Below are 26,364 nucleotides of genomic sequence, written 5' to 3' on the forward strand. Positions count from 1 at the left end.
CATTTGGGTGTTAATTGCTGTCATTCCTTGAAAGGCTGTGCCCTGCCCCCTTTCATTCTGTCTCAAAAGTGTTTCAAATACCTTTTAAGTTTCTGGCTATTCCTTCCCATTGTGCTCTTACATCTGTTAAAGAATCCACTGCAGTTGATTTCTTCCTCTGTTATTCCTTCCACCACACCTCCACCAAATTTGTCTCCTTGACAACACACAGAATTACCCCAAATTGGGGTGTTTGTTCTCCAAAGAGCTCCATCAAGCAGTCTGGTTATCACTCCAAAGACGTTTCCAGTCCCTTAATTTAAGCATAAGGGGTCACAAACTGGTGGTATGAGCACACCTGGATGTAGAGAGGGAAGAAGTGGGGCTGCCAGTCTCATCGTCAATGTAAATGTCCCGATTTCCTACCATGTGCTGGGCGCTGGAGATACAAAAGCAAAACATCAGTGCGCACTGCTTTCAGAGACATCCCAGTCCAATGGCTGAGGTTCAGCGGTACCGAGACCAAGCAGGACCTAGTGGGGCCCTCCTGGGTACAAATCCTTTCCATGTCTCCATCTCTTGTTTGGAAATAGGCTTCATTCAGCCTCCTACACCTTCCCTGAGTTCCAAAGGGCAGATTCAAACAATTTTGCTAATCAGGGAAGGGAGGGAAAGCAGAAATAGACGAGGAGCAGTCAAGAAATCATAGTGCAGAGATGGGGCAAGGCCCTGGTTCCTCCTGAAGGAATATGCATAATAATGTTTTTTGAGTTTTTCTGCAGGAACTAAGGCGCCCACCCAGGTGGAGGAAGGTAACTTGAGGCTAAGCACACGATTCCTGGGACACGCCCCATTACCTCACCACCAACCAATCAGAAGAAAGTCACACATCCTGCAGCCCTCACCCCAAATTTTGCCCATTAAAAACTTCTCCCCAAAACCATCAGGAGTTCGAGTCTCTTGAGCATAAGCCACCCGTTTTCCTTGCTTGGCCCTGCAGCAAACCTCTCTCTACTCCAAACGGAGACGTTTTGGTTTGTTTGGCCTCCCTGTGCATTGGGCACATGAAATCGCGTTCAGTAACGCTACACTAGTTTGACCAAACACTGGATCCTTGTACAAGCCCCATTCGTGGGCTTTTGTTTCCCAAAATCTGGTGCTGCCCCAGGATGGCACACGGAGTACCCTGGAAAGAAGGATATGCTTATAATAGCACAGCTACAGAACAGAAGGTAAGAGCAAAAGCCACTTGGGCAAAGATCATCAGAGGATCTACTTCTCAGTCCTGCCCTTCTTAAACACAACCATGCAGGGGATTTTGTGAAATCTGATCCTCTTCTTCCCCGAACCACAGAACCAGAAAACTCCCCATCACGCAGAACAAAGTAGCTCATTTGTCCTCATGGTAACTAATGATCAAATCAGAAGAAATATACAATTTCATTAGGAATAGAGTAGTAGAAATAGACAAACTTTTAAAAGCAAAAAATTATGTCTGTATTTAACAGTCTTTATGGGAGAATTACAAAAAATAAAGAAAGAATAAAGGATATGACAAGAAAGGATGCAGTAAACAGCGAGAATTGTTTCAAGATATGGTGGAACAGTCTCTCCTAAGGATGGCCCTGAAGCATCAAAGTCTATTTAAAATGCAGCAGTCGTATAAACACAATTTACACAACATTCTGCATTATTATTACTTCAGTAATGAGAAGCACTTTTTAGAGATTGGTTTAATATTAACATACTGGAAGGCAGATGGTCATCATAATTTTAAGAATATCATAAGTTAATCTTGGCCTTGGCTTTCTTCAGATATTACAAGTCACACAACTTTAAAACTTCCCAGTTTGAGTGTAAATTGTATCTTTTTATGTTCTTTAAAAAAAAAAGGCCCCCCAATTTTCTTCTTAAAAGAATTCATCAATCTCTCATGGTTTGGAGAGATAGCAGGGAATCTGGAAGAAGTCTATTCAGTTTGCATTTTAGATAATTGCCATGAATATTACAGTCTTTATTAACTTGGTCATAATCACTGGTCTGATTTTTGAAATGAACTAGAAGACAGCCATTATAAGATATGAGTTCACAGTATGCTTGCATTTTAACAATATATGACTATAATTTTTATATTCTAGGTGATTGTTTCCTGTATATAATTCTTACCATGATACTCTTCTTATAGTTTTTAAAAATCAGGTCTAAAAATCACAGATGCTCCTTCTCTAAGGGCATGTAAAAACGAAGGAGAATCCATTCTGAAAGCCTAACCCTGCTATTTCTCAGCTGAATGTCACTGAAAAAGTGACTTAACTTCTCTGAAGATTTCTCATCTGTAAGATACAGATACAGTACTACCTTAAAGGTTAACATAAAGGAGGAAGTTAACTTTACAATATTTATTTTCGCCTCTCCAAGGAACCCACATCAACAAAATCCTAGAAATGATTCACATACTCAACATTTTCTGAATTACTCTTTTCTGATATGTGTATTAGTCTATCTATTAAAAGGAATTTTTGCTGAAAGGTGGAAAAATGCTAGAAACATAGTTTGTCATGGTTCTCCCTGTTTTCAGGTTTTAGACTTGAGATGTGGGTTTTGGCCTTGGTGTGGAAATGGTTAACACCTACCAAGAAACACTGCTAGCCTCTAAATATATTATCAATTGCCTGTGTGAATTACCTCCTCATGTTTGTTGAGGGAACAGTGCTTACCTGAAATGCTGCAGTATCATAAAATCATTCTTCAATAATAAATTCTGGGTGAAGAGGGGATATATCAGTCAGACAAGATTCTCAGGCCGTAAGGTTTAAGTAATCAAGTCAAGTAATCAATGGGTTTTATATAGCTCATAATGGATGAATTCATCTTTCCCTTAAATAACCTGAGTAGCTAAAAGCTTCTGGTAATTTTCTCATTATAAAATTCAGTTGTTTAAAGACAAACTGTTTTCTAACATCGACCAAGCATATTCTGTAAATCACAGCTTTGGCACCTTGTTCTTACAACCCCATATAAATACCTTCCTTTTTGAAGTAGATTTTAGATTCATGGAATATTCATTTGTGTGCCTGGACACTCCATCAAACAAAAAAAATTTCCTGCATGATTAAACAGAATATATTATTCTGGCTCTTTATTTGCATAATAAATCAGGCCCACACTGTGGGTCACTGAGTGCTGGTTATAGCATCTAACAAGTTGTGCCTTCAGCCTCACTCTCAATTTTTAAATTAAAATAATTTCAAAGGGATACAAAGTTTCCATAATTCTGAAATTGTGGATATTCGAGAATATATGGACTATTTTAACACGGACATTGCAGCTATGTGATGCCAATGCAACTAATTCTATCAAGGATAGGGTCTGAGGTTTGACCTACTACATAATGGCTCATCCACCTACTTTTGAGATTGCATGCTGTACTGGAATGTTGTAGATGTGCTCTTCCCTCACAGCCTAGACTCAAGTACCAGCAATGAAATGCCTCTACTTACACCACTCTGGGTTCTCCCTAGTCCCTGCTTAGGTAAGAAGATACTAACTACAGCAACTTCAAAGGAGGTATATACCAAGATAATCAGACTCAAGTCATAAATACATTCATTAAATATTTAAATTATTAAAATTTTAAAGTTGAAAATAGCACTGATCTAATTTAATCTTCATTCTGTTTATAATTAACCATTAAATGCTTAATATATGACAAAGCACTATTCAGGGTCTCTGTGACAATACTGCAATTGCAATTTATTCTACATGTGGACACTTGTACACAGTGAAAAAAAATATTGATAGTAAAATACATGAACTAATCATAGTGCACCTGTGTATGTGGATGCTTCGAAGCTGAAAGCTAAATTGTATTTTTTCATGGCTTCTGATTTACCCTATCTTGTCTGAAGATGGGTGAGACAAGTCCTCCAGAAAACCATTTATATAGTGGATCCAGTAGTCCTTTGAGAAATGACTTATCTCCAGAGACAGGAGAGTTGAGGAGCACTAAACTGGTCCAAGAAAAATAAAATAATGAAGAGGAAGTGATCTTGAGTAGAGAAGGGTATTGATCACTTACAGCTTTAAAACCCAGTGTTCATGAAGTTTTGTCTGACAGTTGAGTAGATTGGTTAGAATTCTTCAAATTAGTAAAAACAAAAGAACTGTGTTACTGAACTTCAGGAAAGCACTGAGAAGATGAGGTAGCTCTGCTCTGTAATCTGGGTAACATAATAAATCAAAAGCAGGGGAATAAAATAGCATCTCTCTTGGTCTCCTGTGTTGGAGAATGTGGAATATGGATGTTAGCATGAGCAAAACATGAACCGAAAACAGAAAAAGAAAAGAGATGACACGACATATTAACAAGGGTTTGATGGCCTCAGCACAAGATAATGAAACAAAAGAGAAACAGAAGCAAAACAAATAAAAATAAGCATGAATTCATAAGCATGTAGGATGCCCCCTGGAGACCTTAATAACTTTGAATTGAATGACATTTTTATAACTTTTTTCCTGATTTTATAAATGATATATAAACTGTGTAGGAAAAAAACAGAAAAGGCACATCTTAAGGCAAATGTAATTTACTTGTGACCTTATGAAAATCAGGAAGAATTAGAGGAAAGTGGAGTTCTTGTAGGTGAACACAACAAACAATAACCACAGCAAAATTCTACCACTGTTATGGTGATCTCATGTTTCCTCTCAGCTGGAATAGTCTTGTTAATTTCATATGCTCACATTAGCATACTATAGATATCCTCTGTCTTATGACTTATTCTTTAAACAGTCAGCTTTTCCTGTCATGTTTACATTTGCAAATCAAGGCAACAGCATCCCTAGAAACGTGGAGTCACAAGGCCAACAAAGGCCAGACAGCCTCAGATGTATTTGTTCTTCCCTTAGCTGTGTGCTAACGACTCTAGGCTTACATTCCTTTTCCTTGAAATTCTTTAATGTATAGCAGTCTACCTACTCCAGAAGAAGTCAACACAGTGATTAATACTGACCTTTGGGATATAATTTCATGTCATTAGCAGAGTGAAACCAACAGCAGTAGCAAATGATGCATATTTTAAGCTTCTCTGCTCAGCCCTATTTCTGCAGTTTTTAATATGCATTACAAGTGGAGTTTTTTCATTCCTCTTAGAAGACTGAATGTCTAGGATAATACTGTTGCTTTAGCAAACATTCATGTCTACAATGCTGTCAGATGGAACCCCCAAAATTGTGCCATGACGGTATAACACAACTGAGTTTGGTGCCATGGCATAAAAAGCATAAACAACTCTAAGACATTATACAAGGAAGGGTCCTTTGCTCAAAAATTTTATAGGTAAAATTAGAAATTTGAACTTAACATTTGGAGACAGAGTGCTTCAGCTCCATAGCCCTAATCAGCCACTGAACGTTAGAATCCTCCCAAACTGTATGGTCTCTGTTACATGACAAATGTTCAAGAAATGTATACTGAATAAATGAATGAATGGATCCTCCAATTTTGAGAGTGCAAGAGAGTTGCAAATACCTACTTTCATTAACTTAACAGCCTTTGTAGGCTGGACCATGGATGGTGGAATCAGATTACTGGAAGTCATGATGTCACTGCTGTGTTGCTGACAGCAGGGACACACAGATCTGTCCAGCTGGTTTTCCTGTTCATTCTGCACCTCTCTGTCCAACCCCCATGCTTGGTGATTGTCTCCACCATCTCACTCCACTGCCCAAAGCTCTTCATTCCCTACGGCAATACCTGTGAATTTCAACTTCTTGTCTTGACTTTCAAGGGTTCCCACCACCTATAGTCTATGAACTTGACTTCCTACCATTCTCTTTCCCCTAACTTTATCCTTTCCTTGCTGTAGTGCTCATACCTTACCAATCCATAACCATTCAACAACCATCCCTGTCTGTGGTTTACGTCATCTAGTTCTCCAAGCCGCAGATACTCTTTGTTCCTTTCGGTCTTTTTATTAATTTTTTTTTAATTTAAAAAAAATTGGGGGGAAGGTAATAAGGTTTTTTAACTTATTTATTTTAATGGAGGTACTAAGGATTGAACCTAGGACCTCATGCATACTAAGCACATGCTCTACCACTGAGCTACACCCTCCCTTACTTTTGTCTTTTTAAATACCATTCTGTCCTTGAGATACAAAGTTACCAGCTGCCAGAGATCCAAGTATTAGTAAAATAAAGGTCCAGCTCCTTAAATTACTGTGTTCTAGTGGGAAGATCAACACGTAAACAAATAATTACAATGTAGAGAGACAAGCACAAACCTGAACATATACCGATGGCTAGGGAGTACATTTATAACCATTACGATATCTCTTTATATGTTTGAGGCAGCACTGAGTATTTATTTCATTTGTTGATTTTTATATTATATGTGTGTTCAGCTTGATTTTCAGCTTGAGGACACACATCTTGAGGACAAGAACAGTATTTAATTCTATTGTGTGTGTATATATATTTTTTAACATCATCTTCCTCTTAGTTCACAGCTGTTCTCAGGTCACTTATCCAAAATGTGCCTCAGAAGACTTTCTTTAGGGATAGCTGAAACTGTCCCCATTTTTTTAAAGACAGAAATACAAGACAAACAAAACACAAAAGGCGCACACAAACACTAGCATCCAAGGGAATGAGCCATTTCACAAATCTCCCCACTGCCCAGCACAAGAATTCTTATTGATTAATTGTAGTAATAAATTACTACAAATTAAGATAAATTATTTTTAGATAGCATCCTTCAATATGTCCTTTTTAAAAAATTCCTTGATTTATACAATGGGAATAAGTAGGTAATTAATACAAGGAGAATACAAGTAGAAATTACTAGTATAGAAAGATATTCCAACTTTACTAATGTTAAAACTATGTGAACTAAATCAACAGGATACCATATTATACAAAGTTTCATAGGTTTAGAATAGTCTGAGTTATGTATCATATAAATTACAGTATTTTGTCAGTACATAACACTTGGATAAAAAGGCCATTTAAATTATAGGATTTATTCATTTTATATTATAAGAAATCTAGAGGCATGTAAAGCAACTCAGGAATGTTGTCAGAGAGTCATTCATTCATTTATTGCACTGGGGATTCAGCCGCGCACGAAATAATTGGTATTCTCTTGAACTTTTATTCCAATTGTGTTTGGGTTTGGAAGTAAGTGACAATTGGAAATATATGTACATACACCCACATATATACTGTATACCTATATATACACACATGTATACACACTCGTGAATGTTCAAGCATGTAGTGGTAACTAAGAAGAAGAACAGTAAAGCTAGGTAATATGAATGGATAGGCTGAGGTTGTGAGATGACCCTGACAATTTCTATCTTTCTGTTAATACATGTTGATTAGCAATAACTCCATTCATGTTTCCAAGGTGGCTACAGCCAATATCACATGCACCTGATAGCCTTTGACACAGAAAGACTAAGAATAAAGGGGGAAAAATCTCTCTCCTTTGGAACCTTTCTGCTTTCATTGGGATGGGAAATATTTCCCAGAATGCACTCAGCCACATCTCCCTATTTCTGGCTGGGCAGCCACAGGTCACATGTCCTTCCCTAAACCAATGGCTGAGAGTGGAGAGTGAGACTATCATGACTGGCAGAAATAAAAATGATTTGTCCTCTGGAGCTGGACCAGGAGTTAACCTTCCCGCAAGGGCATTGCCCAGCTTGATACCTGAACAAAATCAGTCTTCTGCTGAAGAGAAAAGGGGAGGAAAATGGCTTTAGGGAAAGACGATAAACAGTGTCTACTGCAAGGTTAACTTAGAGAGTTTAAATTGGTTGCCATGGTCACATGATTGTTGATTGACTAGAACCCACTTTTTTGACTCAACACTTAGGGCTTTTTCAGTACTGGGCAGACTGTAAGCTCCATGCTGCTTGGCTTTGCAATATATGCACAGACCTCTAAGGCAGAGTCATAGAGTAAATGCGTGTGGAAGGGATGGGTGAATGGATAGAATACACTAAATAAAAAATACTATAATGTTTCTCTGAAATGTTAAGTATCATGTGTTTGTTTAAACACATTCTAGTTTTTCAATTCCCCTCCTAAAATGTGTCCACAGAATTGAACACTGCGAATTTCAGTTCTTTGATTAAAAACAAAGTGTTAAACCTTAGGATTTCAATGGCCTCTCCGTTTAATATGTCCCCTAAGTGCAGACATACTCTTACTTTACCCAATAAATGAATTCATATCCGTTAATCCATAGACCTCCAAGGGCCTTAATATTTATGCAAAATGCATCATTCCACTATCAGCATCGAAACATATTAAATTAAATATCTTGTTTTTCAAAGAGCTATAGCATCATAGCAGCTTGCACACCAAAACAGACACATATATTGATGCCTAGAGAGAATACACATTTCCTCTAGCTAATCTCATTTTATACTGATTTCCTCTTGGCTTTGGGTTTGACTTTTCTCCATGTGTAGAAGATGGTCCACAACTGTGGATATTCCTTGGGCTTCAACTGGTTCCAGTCTTACCTCTACCATAAACCTGGCAAGTGGCCTTAAAGCCATGTGATCATTCACAATCTCTGTCTCTTCCCTTTAGAAAGAGACTAATTGTATCTATCTTGTTGAATTTTGGTGAAGATCCTATGTGATTTTTCTATGTAATAATAAATGTGCAGTGCCTGGCACATAGTAATCATTTATTAAGTGAAAACTGTTGTTTTTAATAATACATTGTACTTTTTATGTCTAAATTTTATTTACTCTCCGCCAACTTAATCATGTCTTCCTGAATCATCTCTAAGAACTTGGAAAGCAAGACAAAGAACAAATTATTTCTTTATTTTTGTTCTGCAGATTTCTGAATGCACACCAATTAACTAACTATATGTTAATACTATATTTATAGTATTATATATGCACACACAAAAAAATACAGTGCTGGCTGTAAACTCTACATAAAGAAATGATGAATAAGCAACACTGAACCTCCAAAATCTTATGAGTTGGTGGTCCTAAAACAATACATTTTGACTTACTATGAATATGACACACTGTATGGAAAGTCCTAAGAAAATGATCATTTTTTCCGTTAAAGCTAAAACAGAAATAAATAAGCAGATAATATGAAGGATTTACTCAGTCTCCAAAGACTAAGGACTCCTTGCAGTGAGATTCAAAGAGGTCAGTCGGCATAATCCCTCATAAAATACTGGCTAGAAAACATTCAGATTTAGCCAAGATATTTGAAGTTAAGTCTGATGTGGGAATAAGAGGAAGTCCATCAATCTAGTTAAGTCTTCTCTCATTTTACGCTAGAAGAATAAAAAGTATTTTTATCAGAAGTATCCTTCAATGCTGACGTCAGTTCAGTTGCCCTCCCAAAGCTGAAGTTCAGCGCAGGGGCCCAGAAGTGTTTATTTCCCATTCAATTATCTCCAAGGAAGTTATATGAAGTATGTATTTGCATTAGTCTGAAGCACCAGCCTAAGGGAAAGAAACTGAAGCCTATCTGCTTGTGAACAATGGGCTTCATTTTATGCTTTGTTCCAGTGGGCAATGGGCTTTATTCAATCACTGAAGGACAGTAACTAATTTTCCGTTCTAGTCCTCAGGGCACAATTGGTATTAAATGAAAACAGTAAACTGGCATATAGAAAGCATTCAATAAATAGTGGCTAACGCTTATCTAACCTTTGGATCAGTACTACTGAAGGAGGCTTTATTATTCTCATTCTGCAGATAATGAAATGGAGGCTCACATACATTATTTAAATTCGGCATAGAACAGACCTGGATTTGAATCACAGTTTTGCCACCTTCTAACCCAAGGTGGGCAAAGTCCGTCGGGCAAAGTCCGTCCTTTTTCTACTACAACCTAATATGTCCATTTTCCCCTCCAAGAGACAGTCGACTTCAGTGGAGCTCGTATTTTGTGGACTTTCCACATCAATCACCGGATCTTCACTCTGGACTGTACAGACTGGACACACATCAGCATGGGGCTCGCTGCAGATTCACTGCTGTCAAATCAGGATGCATTTTCTCGCTCTTTCATTGTTAGTGCCAAGGAAATTTAGAGCTTATTCTGCTTATGCAAAGCTTAAACTCGTGAGCTAGGGGAGCATTCCAACTTTTCAGAAATGATTTGTCTTTTTTGATAAAATTTCATCTGATAGTTCATAAAAAAATGAGGTAAAGCTATCACTACAGGGCACCTTGGGTAGATCAGAGCCCAATATCACAGAAACTTTCCCCTATCTTTTCAGATCATCAAGCTAAATAATGAATCTGAAGTTTCCTGATGTCTTCCCTGCCATGAAGTTTAAATTAGATGTGGTCTCCCCTGGGTACCATTCAAAAGAGCTCTAATGACAGTGTAAAAATATTGAAAAAAGCTAAACTAGATTCTTTTATTTAAATATGCATAACTATATATATATATACACACTAACTTCATTGAAATGAAAAGGAAAGTGCTAGCTTCAATGTTAATATCATTCTCTCACTGCTTGACTTTCTATATAAATGCCAATAATTCTGAGGTTTTGCAAGATGGATATTTATAATTACTGCAGATTTCATTAGCTAAAAAGCCAGCATTAGAAGGTAAAAATTAGAGTTTAATGAACAATTCTTTGGAAGGATGTCATGAATTGGTATCTGGAGGATATACTCATGACTTAAAAATCAAGCAGATTAAATGAGTCCAGGAAAGGACTAGACAGAATAAAAATTAAAATAACTTCAAAGACAGGTCCATCTTGAACCACTTCCCCACCCCACCCCCAGGGAAAATAATATAGAAAGCAAAGAAGAAAAAATAAGAAACACGTGCTTTAAAAATGTAATTTGTGTTTTAATGTTTTATATTTGATGGGGAAAACTGGGTTGACAATTTTTACAGTTGTGATTTAACACAGCAAATTAAAGGCTTTGGCAGCAAATAAATAGATTCCCAGTGATTGGTGCTGAAATTCAATGGCCTGCCACTGGGCATTGTCCAAACTCTGCCTTGTCAGACTTCATGAATCTAGCACCATCTTGGGAGAGGTTAATGACCAAGACAAATTTAGAGTACAAGTTTTCCAATGCAGCCTAAAGGAGATCTGCTGCTGCTGGCAGAAATAATAACAAGCAATACTGTTATCATAGCCAAGTGCACAGAGAGGTTCCCCTGCCCTGTCCTGTGCTGAACACTCTATACACGTGTTTATGTGAAGAGATGATTTAACAAGGAGATTTAAGAGCCAAAATGAAAGAGAACCTTGCCTCGCAGTCTTCATTTACTTCTGTTAAGCATTGCTTATTGGGTCAGGGTAGCTTCACATCAGTTTAGACCTGAAACTGCCTTTCTATTTTAAAAATAATAAATTGTTAAATATTAGAAAAAGGAAAAGAACCACCTCTATATACTTAGTGGTAACCATTAAGCATGAACACTCTACTCAAGAAGTGAACACGTATAAGAAGTTTTGAAACGACACTGACCACCTAACAAGGGTACTGTGCTTGCGACAGATTACAGTAAGTCTGTGCCACTCCCGTATAGAGTGAGAATTATAATTCAGTGGAGGTAGTGGCCCATTTTCAGCACGCACTCATGGCCATTCATAACCTCCTTCCCTTTTGCTAAAACATGTCTTCCCTTCAGTGGTCTCATTCTGAAATATCTCTATCTCCTATAGCGTGTATTTATAAATGAAGCAAGGAAAGGAGATTCTTTATGGCTCTATTTTTGATAGTTCACAATTCTGTTGTGAGGTGCTAGGAGTGAATCATTTCAAAAACGGACCGTGCTGAATTCTTTGATATATTTTTGGCTCTTATGGAAACTTCATGTTAGTTTGTTGCTGTTATTGTTTGTTTGGGTATGTGTCTGTGTGTGTGTGTGATGATCAGGGAACAGACTAATAATGACAGCAGGGAGAAAACAACGCTTTAGCAGGCACACCTTAGCCTCCATGTGTCCTTCCACATTCATCTTCCTCTAATCCTCTACAAATTCTGATTATAGAGTAACTGGGTTATTCCTTGTATTTGCTAAAATGTAGCTTTTGCTGCCATAAAATCTTTGCTTTCACTGACCCCCTAGTATTTTCATATCTGTGCACTGAAATATAACCTATTTTTCAGGATGTAGGTAAAATGCCACCATGTCTAACAAGCCATCCATTAACTACTAATAAATCCCCCTTTTAATACTAAAAAACCTTTAGAAACATCCCCTGGAGCCCCCTCCACCTCCATATATCATGATACTTTGCTAGCTACACAGTTCCTCTCTTACTAACTAAAAGAACTTTGAAGACAAGGTCCACGGTTTATACATCTTCATCTCCATCATGGCTCCTTATTCAAGGCTCTGCATTTTGAACATATTCAATAAATATCACTGAATGATGTATGCCTACAGCGAAATTTAAATCCTACAGAACTTTGTCTTTAAAGATCCCATTAATAAATGATTCCTATAAATAAGAAAAACTCCTTACTTTAGTCTGTAAACCCGGGGCTGACTGCAAAAACCTTTGCAGTCAGATTACATAGGTTCAAATCTCAGTTCTGTTGCTAAGGAACTGAGAGACCTTGGGTAAGTTACTTAACTTGTCTTTTTCTTGGGTTTCTTCATCTGTGAAATGGACTTGATGATAATCAAACTGGCTACTAATACCTATTTTACAGCATCATTGGAAGGCTTAAGTATGCTCCTAGATGTCAAGTACGAAAGTTTGTCCACTGAGCATACGGTATATGCTGTATAAATATTAACTGTATTGCTGTCTCTTATCTTGGTAAGAGGTTTCAAATTGTGTCCACAGGCTAAATCTGTCCTGCAATCACATTGTGTTCAGCCTGACACTGTTGTATGCACAGTAGTTTTTAGTTTGTTGCCAGCATTTAAAGGGGGATATTTTGTGTTATTCAGATTTCTGGATTTTCTTGGGAAAAAAGCTTGGCTAACACTGAGATCTTTGTTTGCTAAAGAGGAAAATCAGCTAGAAGCAAGTAGTGCCTGGCTGATTTAGATAGGACATGTGTTCTCAGGTGTTCCAGCTCCACAGTGCTTTCTGCATCCCTGACCGGGAGTCTGACTTCCTCACATCACACCTCCTCTAAGACACTCATCCAAGCTATCTAGCTCGCACTTGTTTTAAAAGACTCGGAAATTTTAAAAAAATAATAAAATTTGTGAATAGATGGTTAATGATCACCTACAGCAAAATGACACAGCCATCGGATGGTAAAGTTACTATTGCAACGACCGTGACCTTGACTGTCTGTACTACCACTGGCCAGTGTTTACTGAGTGCACGTTATTTACCACATGCTGTAATAGACACGACATACATTATCGCTCTTAAGAGAAACTTCCAGAGTAGATATTATTAATTTACTTATTCTACAAGTGAGGGAATGGAGGCTCAGTGAAATACAGTTACTTGTCTGAGGTCAGTCATGGTGTCAGCAAGAAAACACAGGACTCTCTGGCCCCAAACTCAATGCTTTCCCACCTCACTGACCTACCTTCCCCTTGACAACCTTTCTAGCTTCTCTCACACACTGTTCACCCACATCCTGAGGGAGAGTGAAAGAGGATGGTTTTAGCTTTATTGTGCACATGAGGAATTAAAGCATAGGGAGACCCCCCGAAGGAAGAAAGTGGCACAGATGAGTGGCACAGTCCGACAATGCAGACACTGCTTCTCTATTAGAAGTATCATGAAAACTGACTCAGAAAAAAATCCTCGCGCTCTTTCCTATTGAATCCTCTGAAGTGAGACAAAGCCTTTAAAGATACAATTTTCCAATTGCTGATGCTCAGCTCTATTTTAGAATATATAAAGATTTCTGTTTTGAAAGCTTAACAACCCCTTTCTAATGAGGCAGAGAAACAGTGCACTTCCATTAACATTACAAATAGGGAAGGGTATTTCAAGCAAGGGAAAAAAATATATATATACGGAGTGTGTATATATATAGACAATGTGTGTGTAAATATATATACACACATATATATATACAGAGAGGGGGAGGGAGGGAGAATTAAGTATCCATTATTCATTTTCATTAGGATACATAAACATTTTCACAATTTTACTAAGAATAATTAGCAATTGCTTGTTAAATTTTGTTTATAGTTTCATTGATCTGCTTGGTGCTCAAACTACTACTGTTTTGCTGGGTCATTTGAACCATAACTAGGAATTATACTTCATGATCTGCTGGAGATAGAGGATCCATTAAATTGCCCTGAAAGTCTGTCTTCTCTCCTTCTCTCTCCCTCTGGGAGAAAATAGGAAAGCAAGGACTAAATTGCCACAGTAAGCGTCTGGCGCTCTGGTAGCCAGTGCTTCGATATCAAATCGTATTTATGTTGGACTAATTAGTAATATTTTTCAAAATACAAACCTAAATGTAGGTGAGCTGAATAATGCTTAAGAGAAAAGAAACAAACAAAGAAACAACAACAATAAAAAAATTGAAATAATTCAGGGAAATCACTCACAGACCAATTCCTCTAAACCCTAAAATAATTAAACCCAGAGGGTTCTTTGAATGTTGATGGGCATTGCACCATGGTTGTCACTAAATAGATTCACCAAAACTATTTATAAATAAATAAGCAGTTGCTTCAGAAAAAGGGCAAAATATATCCCAAAATTCTTTGCATTTGTTCTAATTTCCATGCTTACTGTGCTCCCAGCAGGAATAAGCAGGGTGGGGGTAAGCCTAAAAGAGTACCACAGAGGGCAAATCCTTGATCTCCAATTAAATTACAGCAAGAACTGATAGCCATAAGCAAAATAAACAGATGACCAAGCTCTGGGTTCCATTGGAATTAACCTTAATCTTATTCAGATTTTACCAACTCATTCTATAGTAATTGAAAATGTCACAAAAATAACGCCATCCTTACTACAGTATGTAATGAAGCAATTACTACAAATAAGGAATAATCAAGTTCAACTATCTTAGCAGTAAACTGTCACTATGCTGTTTTCAATCTGTATCTACAAAATAATTCATCATGTATATAGCACCTACTCCCTTGAATATATCAACACATCAGTTTGGCTTTCTGTCTCCTGCAAGTTTTCAATCATCTTTTTAAAAATAATTTTTTAACTATATTTGGGGGGGGATTTTTTTCCGGGGGGGGTAATTAGGCTTATTTATTATTACTATTTTTAATGGAGGTACTGGGGATTGAACCCAGGACCTTGTACATGCTACAACCCTCCCCCCACCCAATCATCTTTATATGAGCAAACAGTCACATTCTAAGGGAAGCAAATATCCTAATATATTCATGCTATTATTGTTCCTTGGAAAAGGTCCAGAGCCTCAATAAGGCAGTGATTGGAAATGCACAAAGTATTTTAATATCCTAATTATTTTGATTTAACTTCCTCTAATAGTTTAAATTGATACTGAATTTATTTAGAACCCATTAGAGGTTTTTTTTTTTTTTAGCATATCATAAACACAGACTGAACTTAATCTCAAGACAGAAATTAATTATTCATGCTTCAAATTGCCAATACACTTTTCCAAAAACCTGCCACCCCCTTCTACACTCAGGCTCTGATTTTAATTCCTTTTTCGTTTTCCGAAAGTAATTACTGGCGATGTATATGTCATTCTGAGGAGCTGTGAGGCCTTATTCTCACTGATCTGAACACAAAGCAGACACTCACAGCTACAAGGAGGGAAGCTGGTCAGTGTCATCAGCTCAGTACCACGTCACTGCCAACCATCCCCCTGAAGCTGAGCTGCAGCAGGGGCGGGGGCGGAAGGACACAAAGTTACAAGAATCATCACTCCTGCGTTAGTAACAGGAGAATCAAACATCAAATTACCTCATACACACTACCCGACGGAAAACTCAGGGCTGTGTTTTCAGTGCACACACTGCACTTCTCTGTGAGTTAACGCTTGCCTCACCTTTTAGCCATAGTGCTGAATTCAAATGGCTGTTTTGGAGAGACATGGGCTTTTGGCTCAAGGGAAACATTAACTCTTCAAATTTGTCAGTAACCGACTATGGCAACACAAGACTTTTTGACCCTTGTTTTTTTAAACGTGAGTAGGCTTAGATAATAGTAACAATTAATTAAAACCCTACTAATACCACAGATGGTACCAAGCATTTCCCATGTATTAATCCATTGCAATTCTCATAGAATCTTGTGAGATTAAGTTCTACTAGGACCTCTCCTTTACAAATTAAAAAAAAAAAAGAAAATTCGAAAATTTAAAAAAGTGAGGCAGCTTGCCCTAAATTCTACAAAAGGTAGATAACCGAGCTAGGTTTGTTTATCCTTTAACCCTAGTGTGATTAACTGTATCCTGCTACCTCTCTGCTTCAGTATCACACATACATTTATTCATTCAACCTTTTAAAGCGGGACATCCTTGCAAAGGACCTTGGTGTATACTGGAAGCTGTGAAAAACACCGAGATGGTTAACACATGATCCCAGTGTTCAAGGAACTCTTGGGTGTAAGAAGACAGAAATACTTAGCAAATATACATTTTAATTGTAAAGAATGGAAGTGGTGATTTGGAAAACTTCCTTAAAATAAGAGACATCCAATAATGTGGGTGACACACACATCTACTATTTCTATTAATTAGAAAGAACATATACCATCTAGTTTGACCAGGAAGAATCCAGAAGACCTCTAGTCTTACTTACTTTTGTCACTAACATCCACATTGCCTGGGCAAATCTTTGACTCAACCTAGGCTTCACATCTTTGAAGAAGGGGCTACATTACCGTATCAAGTTTCAAAATAAAACATACCACACACCATATAGAAAAAGAATAGAGCCCTATTCACCTGTAAGACCAGATGATCTCTAGCTTCAGCTACGTGACTCATTTCATTTCTGTCTTCTGTTGTACAGCACAAGAATTACTCTTCAAAAATGACAACACTGATTTGTTTTGTGTTGCTTTTTGATGAAGAGCATCTTTTTTTGGAGGAAAGATCTAATTTTTTTTCCTTTTTTTCTTTTCACACTGATTTTCCTTAGTCGGGGGGTCTGATCAGTGATATTACCCAGAGCCCAGGGCAGAGGAGTAAAAGTGTAGTGATTCAACAGGCTTGTCTTTCTTTTGTTCTAGTTGAAGTAGCAAATGGACAGTAACCCTGTTAACTCATCTGTCTTGATATGGAACACATCTATTTCTATGCAGCCAGTTCACAATATTCCAAACAACCACCCTTTTGTTTTCATGCCATCAAATATTTATTAAACTTAAAATCATGTAAGGCCAATGGTTAGATAGGATAAATTACAAAGTAGTTTCCTATGGGTATATTTTTTTTGGAGGGGGAATTTATTGCTACAGGAAGAGTTTTGCTATTTCTACTTTTTATAAACAAAGGGTTTATTAGTAGTGTTTATTAAAACAGTTTCTTTATAAAGTCATAATAGTTCATGAACATATCTGGTAGCTTGGAAGACAGCACTAATAAATATTACAAAAGTTAAAAAACAAAACAAAACATATCACACTTCACGTTTCATAATATAGCCTAACATAAAAAAATTTTATGAATTTTGCCATTAGCATAACATTTTCTTACTGAAATTAAATTTTATTTAAAAATATGGAATATTCTCCCAAATCAGAGTAATCATGAAAATAAAACTCTGCCTCCTAAAAATAGAAAGACATAAACAATCAGATGTATGTTAGGATTGGCCCTGCCGCAGTGCACCATCAGCATGCCAATTATGTGATCCCAACAGATGTCATTTGGGCATAAATTATAAGCTTCTGAAACCATGGAGGTCTCTGCCGCTTCCACCTACTCCCCCCAGTGATTGGTCCTTCTCTTTCATTCTCATTGACTCAGATCTCAATCTTTGGTTCACTGTCAAGTCTTCCATGCAGACTTCGTTTGTCAGAGTTTGGCTGTTAATTAAAATCCCTGGAGTTGACTCCTGGCCCCAGTAATTCATAGCTGTGCGAGTTTGGGCTAGTTAGTTAAAACTTACCAAGGGTAGCACCTTCGTCCTTAAACAGGGAAATACATAGTCCACTTTAAGAATTTAAATAAGCTAATACACGTGCTTGACACATAATAAGTGAACAAGATCTGTCAGTTAGTGTTGCAATTTGTCATAACCAGAGCCCTAATAACTCTTGCACTGTGTGGAAATTATACAACATTTTTACCCTGGGCCTCACATTTGGTTCTCAGCACTAATTTTTTCTATTTGTGATAGCTTCTCTTCTAGAAATTTTTTAGGTGAGGCTTCCTAATTCAGTTTCTAGAATAAGAATAGATGAGCTATTGATTGTATATTCTCCAGATTCTAGTAGAGTGCATTCACACAGAAGGTGGTCCATAACATTTGTTGTATAAAGTAATGAATGAACAGGTGACTTACCTGGCTCCTGGGGTGTGGCTTCTGGCTCAGCTTCCTCTGAATATTTCACTTGTTGGATCTTCTGTCACCACAAGGGTCTGATATGTGCATTGTCTCCCTGCCGGTGGGCAGCTCCTTCCCTTTTCACAGGGGTACTAGGCAGCCAGGATTCACTCTCACTCGGTCCGTGGCGGCCCATTAGGAAAGGACAACCTCAAACCAGCAATGCTGAAGGCAGTTAAGCTCCATGGCACAGAAGCCCAACAGGAGTCTGGACTTCTGTTTGATTGACAAGAAAACACATTAAAATTTCAGGAGTTTCTCTGAGGCCAAGTGTGCTCACCAAACATTCAAGATATCCTTTCTAGAGGGAACAGAGCCGCGCCTTCTCTGGAATACAGACTCCAGCCCTGCGGTATGAGGCGAAGAGGCGTGCCATGAGAAGTATCCTGGCCTGCGAGTGGAAGCAGGAAGGACCAGAATTCCTGTTAGTCACTGTCTTCTTTGGCTCGTCAGGGACGGGGGCGATCTTTCAGCAACAAGAGGGAGGATGGTCCGGAAGAGGGAAGTATGCTCACCTCCAGCATAAACGGACTTGACTTCTTCTAAATGAGTGCCAGCAAAAATACTGGTTAAAACCGGACAGCCACGGCTGCACGGTAGCAGAAAGGACCTGACGGGACACGACCAATGTCCACTGTATTATCATTAACGTTGCGGTTTAGGTTCCCCTTCCTCCCGCTCCCGTGGGCTTTTCTTTGTATATAACGGGTAAGGACATGCGCAAAGGGGCCAAACATGACTAAGCATTCCAGGGGAAGCCGTCAATCAATTAAAAGACCACCTCTAAGCGAAGATGTAAGAGAAAGGGAGACAAGAACTGCCGCTTTTTCCTCCCTTAGATCAGCCCGCCTCCCGTTCTTGTGGGTATACTTTTCCTTTCTTTTTAAATAAATCTTTAAAATGTTTCTCTACATAAGGCGCCATCTCCCGACTGCAAACTTGCCTTTCAGGTATGAAAGAACCAGGGTATTTACCTTTTGGGGTAACATACTTTAGAAAAATGGAAGCCCCATTTCGGTGGTTCAAGTTCATACAATTAAGTTGACGTTATCAAAGAGTCATTTGATGTGGAGTCAGAATGCGGGGAATAAAGAAGAAGAAATTAAGTTCCATGTGACATAAATCAGCCTGTTTCAGAATAGTGCTTAACAAAAACAAAAAGCAAAAAGTTCAGTTAACTTTAACTTGATTGTTAAAAAAAGAATTTAAAAAGTTAAAACAAATTTGAGACAAACGCCGCACAACGTTGTCCTTACAAGTTCTTGGCTAGAGCAGGTTATGAAGATAGGCTGATTGTTTTCCAAAATCTTTTATGTCTCAAAGAATGTGAATTCTAACATACTGATCTGAATTTAAGTAGTTCCTATTTAAAACCTCGACCTGAAAATCCTTCATATGAAATGCAAATTAGAAACACTCTAACAATTTCCTATAGTGACCCCAGGTCCTTTTGACAGCTATCTTTGTCCCCACCCCTCTCCGACACACACCCAGAGCCTGTAGCTGCCTCTCCCAGAGATGCTATGGGGGGAGGGGAGGAGAGGAGCAGAAGGTGATGGAGGAAGCTGTTTGCCATTTGTAACTATTTCCCAACAACTGCAAAAGTTTCAAGTTCCTTGGCAGCAAGCTACGCATCAAATTAAATCTGAAGTGGTAATTTGGCACAATTTTTTATTCGTAACATCAATTCTTGACATTAATTTTGACATGCCCTTTTTTTCCCAACTGGAATTGAAAAATATTACTTGGCAAAAGCAGTATTTGATGAGAAATAAGATGAAGTCCCTGTTTCTGGCTACAGGTGAGCCCTGTTCCCTGCCCCCTCCTTGGCAGGTGAGAGTTGTTTGCTTATTAGGCCTTGGAGCCGGCTCTTACTCCATCTGCCATTGACTCCGGAGAGCTGATACATGGCACGTATTTCCTACTCATGACCTGGTTTGTAAGCTCATAAATCGCCCCCAAACACCCTGAAATCCATGTGCTGGAGCCTCCTCTTGATAAACCACAGACTTTGGTACCTGGGAGAGTCAGGGGGTCAGCTTGGAGGGCTGGAGTCCATTAGGTTCACCTGTAAGTCATTCACTCATTACAACACTGGCCAGCTGGAAGGTTTACATTAGAAGTGTATGTGGGTGTGTGTCTGAGGTCCTGGCCAATGAGTTGGGGGTTGTTTGTGTTTGTAAGGAGGAGGGGGGAAAAGGAGGTGCAGAGGGTAACACAACGCTAAAATTCAGAGTCCTTAGGCTAGGGTGATAAATCATCCTAGTGTGTCTTGAAGTAGTTTCTCCCACCCACAAAATCCAAGCATTTCCGTATCACCTTGATGACTTTTGCCGCACCTGTGGTCCCCACATATTAATTAAAATTTTTACTTACATCTCCATTTTCGACTCAGTATCCTTCTCAAGCCTTGCCTGGAAAAATATCATCTATGAAATTATAGAAATTTATGTTCTGCTTATATATTTTATAATGTCTATGAAAACAAACACAGACATATTAAATTTTTTAAAAGTCATCTATGTAGCATCCAAAATTGTGCATTTATCATCAGTAAATTTTATACTACACCTTGGAAACTTGCTCTAGAGGATTCGCCAGCAGTAATATTAAAGGTCAGAGGACTAGTATGAAAAACAAAATAATATATAGAGAGTAAACCCCATAATAAATTGATGCTGCTGTTTTAATAGTTAATTATCTTTTAAAGACACTTAAAATGTGGGAAAATGTCCTCTACATTTATCATTTGTGGTGATCTTCATTTATTTATGTAAATCCAGTCTCTCTGGTGTTATTCCTTCTACCTGGAGAATTCTTTAAATACTCCCCATAGTATAAATCTGCAGGCATAAAATTCTTTCAGCATTTGTTGTCTGAGGATTTCTCATCTCACCTTAATTTTTGAAGAATTTGTTTTTAGCTGGATGTTAGAACTCTAGGTTATCAGCTTTTCCTCACAAGTACTTTACAATTATGCTCCATTATCTGCTGACTTGCATAATTTATAATAAGACATCTCAAGAAATTATCATCCTTGTTCTACTTTTGATGTGTCCTTTTTCTCTGTGGTAATTCTGACCTTTGTTCTTCAGTATTTCATTTGTCTTTTGATCTCCTGGTGCTTTTACGATATTTTCCCTTTGTCATTGGTTTTTATCCATTTGATTATGATGTCCTTTGGTGTGGCTTTTAGAACCTGTGTGTTTTTAGTTTTCATCAAACTTGGAAAAATTTGGTCATTGTTTCGTCAATATTTTTCTGCCCCTTGCTTTTTTTTCCCCCTGTGGCACAAATGACATGTGTGCTGTACAACTGGTATTATTCCATAGGTCACTGGAGCAATGTTCTTCTTTCGGTTTTCTTTTTGTCTCATGTGTCATTTTGGATAAATTATTTTGCTCCTTATTCAAGTTTGATTATATTTTCTCTGCCATTTCTAATCCTTTATAATTTCATGCTGTCACAGCAAAGTTGAGAGGAAGATAAAGATTTCCCATATACCCCCTGCCCCTACACATTTAAAACCTCCCATTATCAGCCTCACCACCAAAGTGATGTTTGTTACAGGTGATGGATTCACATCAACACATCATTATTACCCAAAATCCATAGTTTATGTTACAGGTAACCTTTTGTGTTGTACAGTCTGTGGGTTTAGGTAAATGTAGAACAACATGGATCCATCAATATGTTATCATATATAGTATTTTCATGATCCTAAAAATCTTCTGCTCCTTGGTTTTGGCAATGATGCATAAAGCTGCTATAAACATCCCTGTGTAGGGTTTTTGTATGAACAGAAGTTTTCAACTCCTTTCAGTAAATATTAAGGAGTGTGACTGCTGGATCATGTGGTAAAACAGGTGTAGTTCTTTCAGAAACCACCAAGTTGTCTTCCAAAGTGACTGTGCCATGTTGCATCCCCATCAGCAAAGAACGAGAGTTATGGTTGCTCCACATCCTTTCCAGTCTTCGCTGTTGTTCTAGATTTTAGCCATTCAGATAAGTGTGTAGTGATATTTCATTTTAATTTGCATTTCCCTGGTGATGCATGAGGTAGAGCATCTTTTCATATGTCTGTTTATCATCTGTTTATCTTCTTTGGTGAGGTATCTACTAGGATCTTTGACCCAGGTTTTCATTGGGTTGTTTGTTTTCTTATTGTTGAGTTTAAAGCATCCTTTGTATATTTTGGATAACAGTCCTTTATCAGATGTGTCTTATGCAAATATTTTCCCCATTCTGTGGCTTATGTTCTCCTTCTCATGACATTATCTTTTGCAGAGCAGAAGTTTTTTAATATTAATGAAGTCCAGCTTATCAATTATTTCTTTTATGGATCATGCCTTAGGTGTTATATCTAAAAAGTCATCACAATATCCAAGGTCATTGAAGTTTTTCTCTTACATTATCTTCTAGGAGTTTTACAATTTTTGGTTTTTACATTTAGGTCTATAATCCATTGTGAGTTAATTTTTGTGAAGGACATCTAGTGTTATGTTTTTGCACATGGATGTCCAGTTATTTCCATACCATTTGTTAAAAAAACTGTCTGCTCTGTTTTATTATTGTTGCTCCTTTGTTAAAGGTCAGTTGACTATATTTATGTGGGTCTACTTATTAGCCCTCTGTTCTGTTCCATTGATCTATTTGCTTATTCTTTTCACCAATATCACACTGTTTTGATTACCATAGCTTTATACTAAGTCTTGAAGTCAGGTAGTATCAGTCCTCCAACTTTTTTCTTCTCCTTCAATATAATGTTGGCTATTTTGGGTCTTTTGCCTCTCCATATAAACTTTAAAATAAGTTTGTCAGCATCCGCAAAACAGCTTGCTGAGATTTTTATTGGGATTGCTTTGAATCTATAGATCAAGCTGCAAAGCACTGACATCTTGACACTATTGAGTCTTCTTATCCATGATCATAGAGTATCTCTCCATTTATTTATTTCTTCTTTGATGAATCTGTTTTTAATAACTGATCTTTCTCCCGGTTATGAAATGCATTTATCTGTCTTTGGCATGTTTGGTTATAGTTTAATTTTTGTGGCTGTTGCATTGATGAGTCTAGATTTGGTTGTCTTCCATTAAAGAGATTTGTTCTATCAAGCAATTAGATACTTGTGGATCCATGTGATCCATGCATGGTGTGATTTAAACGTTTTTTAGGTGGGTATAGATCTATAAAAGCCTTCATTCTAGGATGGTGCAGCCTTACTTCTATAGCATGAAATTTCTAGAGAATTCACATATTGCTCTGGGGCATCACAATGAACTTACCATTCTGGCTGGTGGAAGCCTGAACATCTCTTTACCCTCTGTGAGATTTGAGTCTAGTTCATCTTAACACTCTGTGATTCTTATTTTGTTCATCTTTGTAGTTTCATCCTATATGAGGGTTGCTTATTACTCAGCAATAACTCCAAAGGATACTTGTGCAGATTTCTAGATTTTTTTCTCTTGCTCTCTTTTCCAGAGTTTTATGTGCACTTGCAGATGCAGCTGTCTCCTTGAATGTTGACCTCTATCTCCTCCATTCAGCAAGATCACCAGGCCCTATTCTTTTGCCCTTCCCTGCACCCAAGGTTCAGAAACTGTCCCTATGCATTTAGCAGGGGAAATTGCAGCACTCACTTCATTTACTTCCCTTCTCTCATGTATCATATGCCAGTATTTCCTAGTGTTCAATGTATGAATATGATCTGTTAATATATTTTGCCCAGTTTTATAGTTGTTTATGGCAGTTCTTATACTATATTATGGCCAGGAATGGAAGAAAGCCCCTTACCTACCAAATGTATTTTAAATTTTGATACAGTATACTATCTATGGTTGAGTATGTTCACAAGAGAGTTTGAATATTCAGCTTGCTAGACCCCAAATAAAACACTGAATTTTGTGTTTATGTCATGCTAAATAGCAAATAAACTATAGTCTTATCTCTTTCCCAAAGCCATACAAAAATTTCATAGTTTGACGAGAATAAAGGGAACATTTAAGTTAATCCTTGTCTGGTATCTGATGACCTTTTAGAAAATTCTTTTGTTTTATTAACAGCTTATATTTTGAACATCTGTAGTGGTGTGGAACTTCGTCCTCCCAAAGGAATCTCATCCCATGATAAGACAGTTCTGTTACAAAAAGCCTTCTTATGTTGTTCCAAATTCTTTCTTCTTGTATTTTCCAACACCTGACTCTTATGCCAGCCACTGGAATAATCCAGAGTTTATTATTTGTTCTGAATCATTCACATCCTACCTGCGTCCAAATCAGATTTGAAGCAGTCTATTCAAAAGACATGCATGGCATATATTTGATGCATGCAAATGGCTCTCAAGTCTCCTGGGCATACTCTAAGTCCCAATTAAGCATTCCTGGCCCCTCGATTATTTCTCATATGATTAGGGATTATTTCTCTTATAAGAAAAGACACTAGAAAGTAGAAGAGTGGTTTCCAGAGGCTGGGGGAAGGGGAGAAAATGGGAGTTGTTGCTCAGTGGGTATAGAGTTTCAGTTTTGCAAAATGAAAACATTTTTGAGAACTGTTATACTGCTATATTGTACACTTAAAAATAGCTAAGATGGTAAATACTATATTTTTTTACCAATTTTTTTTTAAATGACAACAGATGTATGTAATAAAGGCAGTTGAAGCAATAAGCAAAAATGGAGGTCTCTTCCAGATCTCATAACAATGTTTTCATTCTGTTGGCTTCAACACTAGATCTTCTTATCAACGAATATGTCTAATCAAACCTCATTTCAGAACTCTGTTGAGTGGGAGACAGGAAAAAAAGGAATCAGGACCATTGGGAGGGGCTCCAAAAATAAGGCTCTAATTTAGCCATCAATCTGAGGCAGCTAGGTCTGCAGAAAATGCAAACTCTACTGTTGCTACTACAGTAGCCAGGGATTTAGAGGTCTTTACATGGGATTAAAATCAACATCTTGACTTGAACTTGGAAGCTGACTGAGAGTAATTTAAAAGTTAATGTCCTGGGCTGGAAGTCAGCCAACTGTCTCTGAAAAAAGGCTGCACACTAGACTCAGGCCAAAGAAAACACCCATATCATCTTCAAATTAAGCACACCTTGTGAGGCTAATGTTACTGGGACAAGCCTGAATATCGCTGAGTAGGGCCACATGAAAGCAGATACTATGGTTCTGCAGTGAAAGGAGAGGATTCTGTCGTTATGCCCATGCGGCATCCATGGCTCCCTCATCTAGACAGAGTATCTGATTTTCATCTTGGGAACTCCCAATCCTCATTCATGCGGTTTGGAGGATGCTCACCCACTCCAGCTGAAGGTAGGCAAACAACCTAGGCCTTGTCAATTTGAGAACTTCTTTCTGTTGGCCACAGAGATGGATTCGAGGATTGCACGTAACCCAAGCTAGGTTTACCTTACTAGACTCAGATTTTCTGGGATTATCGAGAAAGATGTACTCCTTCCGCTGCAGTTACTAAGCTGAAAAAAAAAAAGATGAGGTTCTAGGGGTCATTCTAGAGATACAGAGTGAAGTAGAACTGAGAGACAGAGGTAGTTTCCAGGTGACACTTTCTGAACCACAGGATTTGCCTGTGCAAATTCCAGGGGTTCAAAATCCCCTCTTTGTAGCTAAGTCAATTTGAGCTAGCATTCTGTCACTGACAACAGAAAGTGATCTGAAAATAATACTGTACCATGCTACGTTAATTCCATAGCTCTTTCTCCTCATTTCATATGTTTCTATCTCATGCCCCAAACTGTTTGCAAATTCCCAGAGGGCCCTCAGAAGGCTTTGATCTCCTTTGTGACTTATTATCATGCAGCAAAATCCCTGGAATGTAAGAGATGCTCATTAAGTAGTTGGTGTTTAAGCTCTGTCTCCCTTACCATCCCTGGCTCAACTGCATCATTCCTGAGTTTGGACGTTC

The 26,364-nt window shown here is 37.9% G+C and overlaps 1 long non-coding RNA gene across 1 annotated transcript in view; it reads right to left on the bottom strand.

Moving 5' to 3' along the window:
* Positions 1–18,836, bottom strand: part of LOC116155899 (uncharacterized) — a 293,324-nt gene extending 274,488 nt beyond the window's left edge. The window contains exon 1 of the long non-coding RNA XR_004139802.2: positions 18,400–18,836. This is a non-coding gene — a long non-coding RNA (uncharacterized LOC116155899). The remainder of the gene's footprint in view (positions 1–18,399) is intronic.
* Between the last annotated feature and the right edge of the window lie 7,528 nt (positions 18,837–26,364).

This window comes from Camelus dromedarius, chromosome 8, assembly GCF_036321535.1.
Source record: "Camelus dromedarius isolate mCamDro1 chromosome 8, mCamDro1.pat, whole genome shotgun sequence".
NCBI classification, from domain to species: Eukaryota; Metazoa; Chordata; class Mammalia; order Artiodactyla; family Camelidae; genus Camelus; species Camelus dromedarius.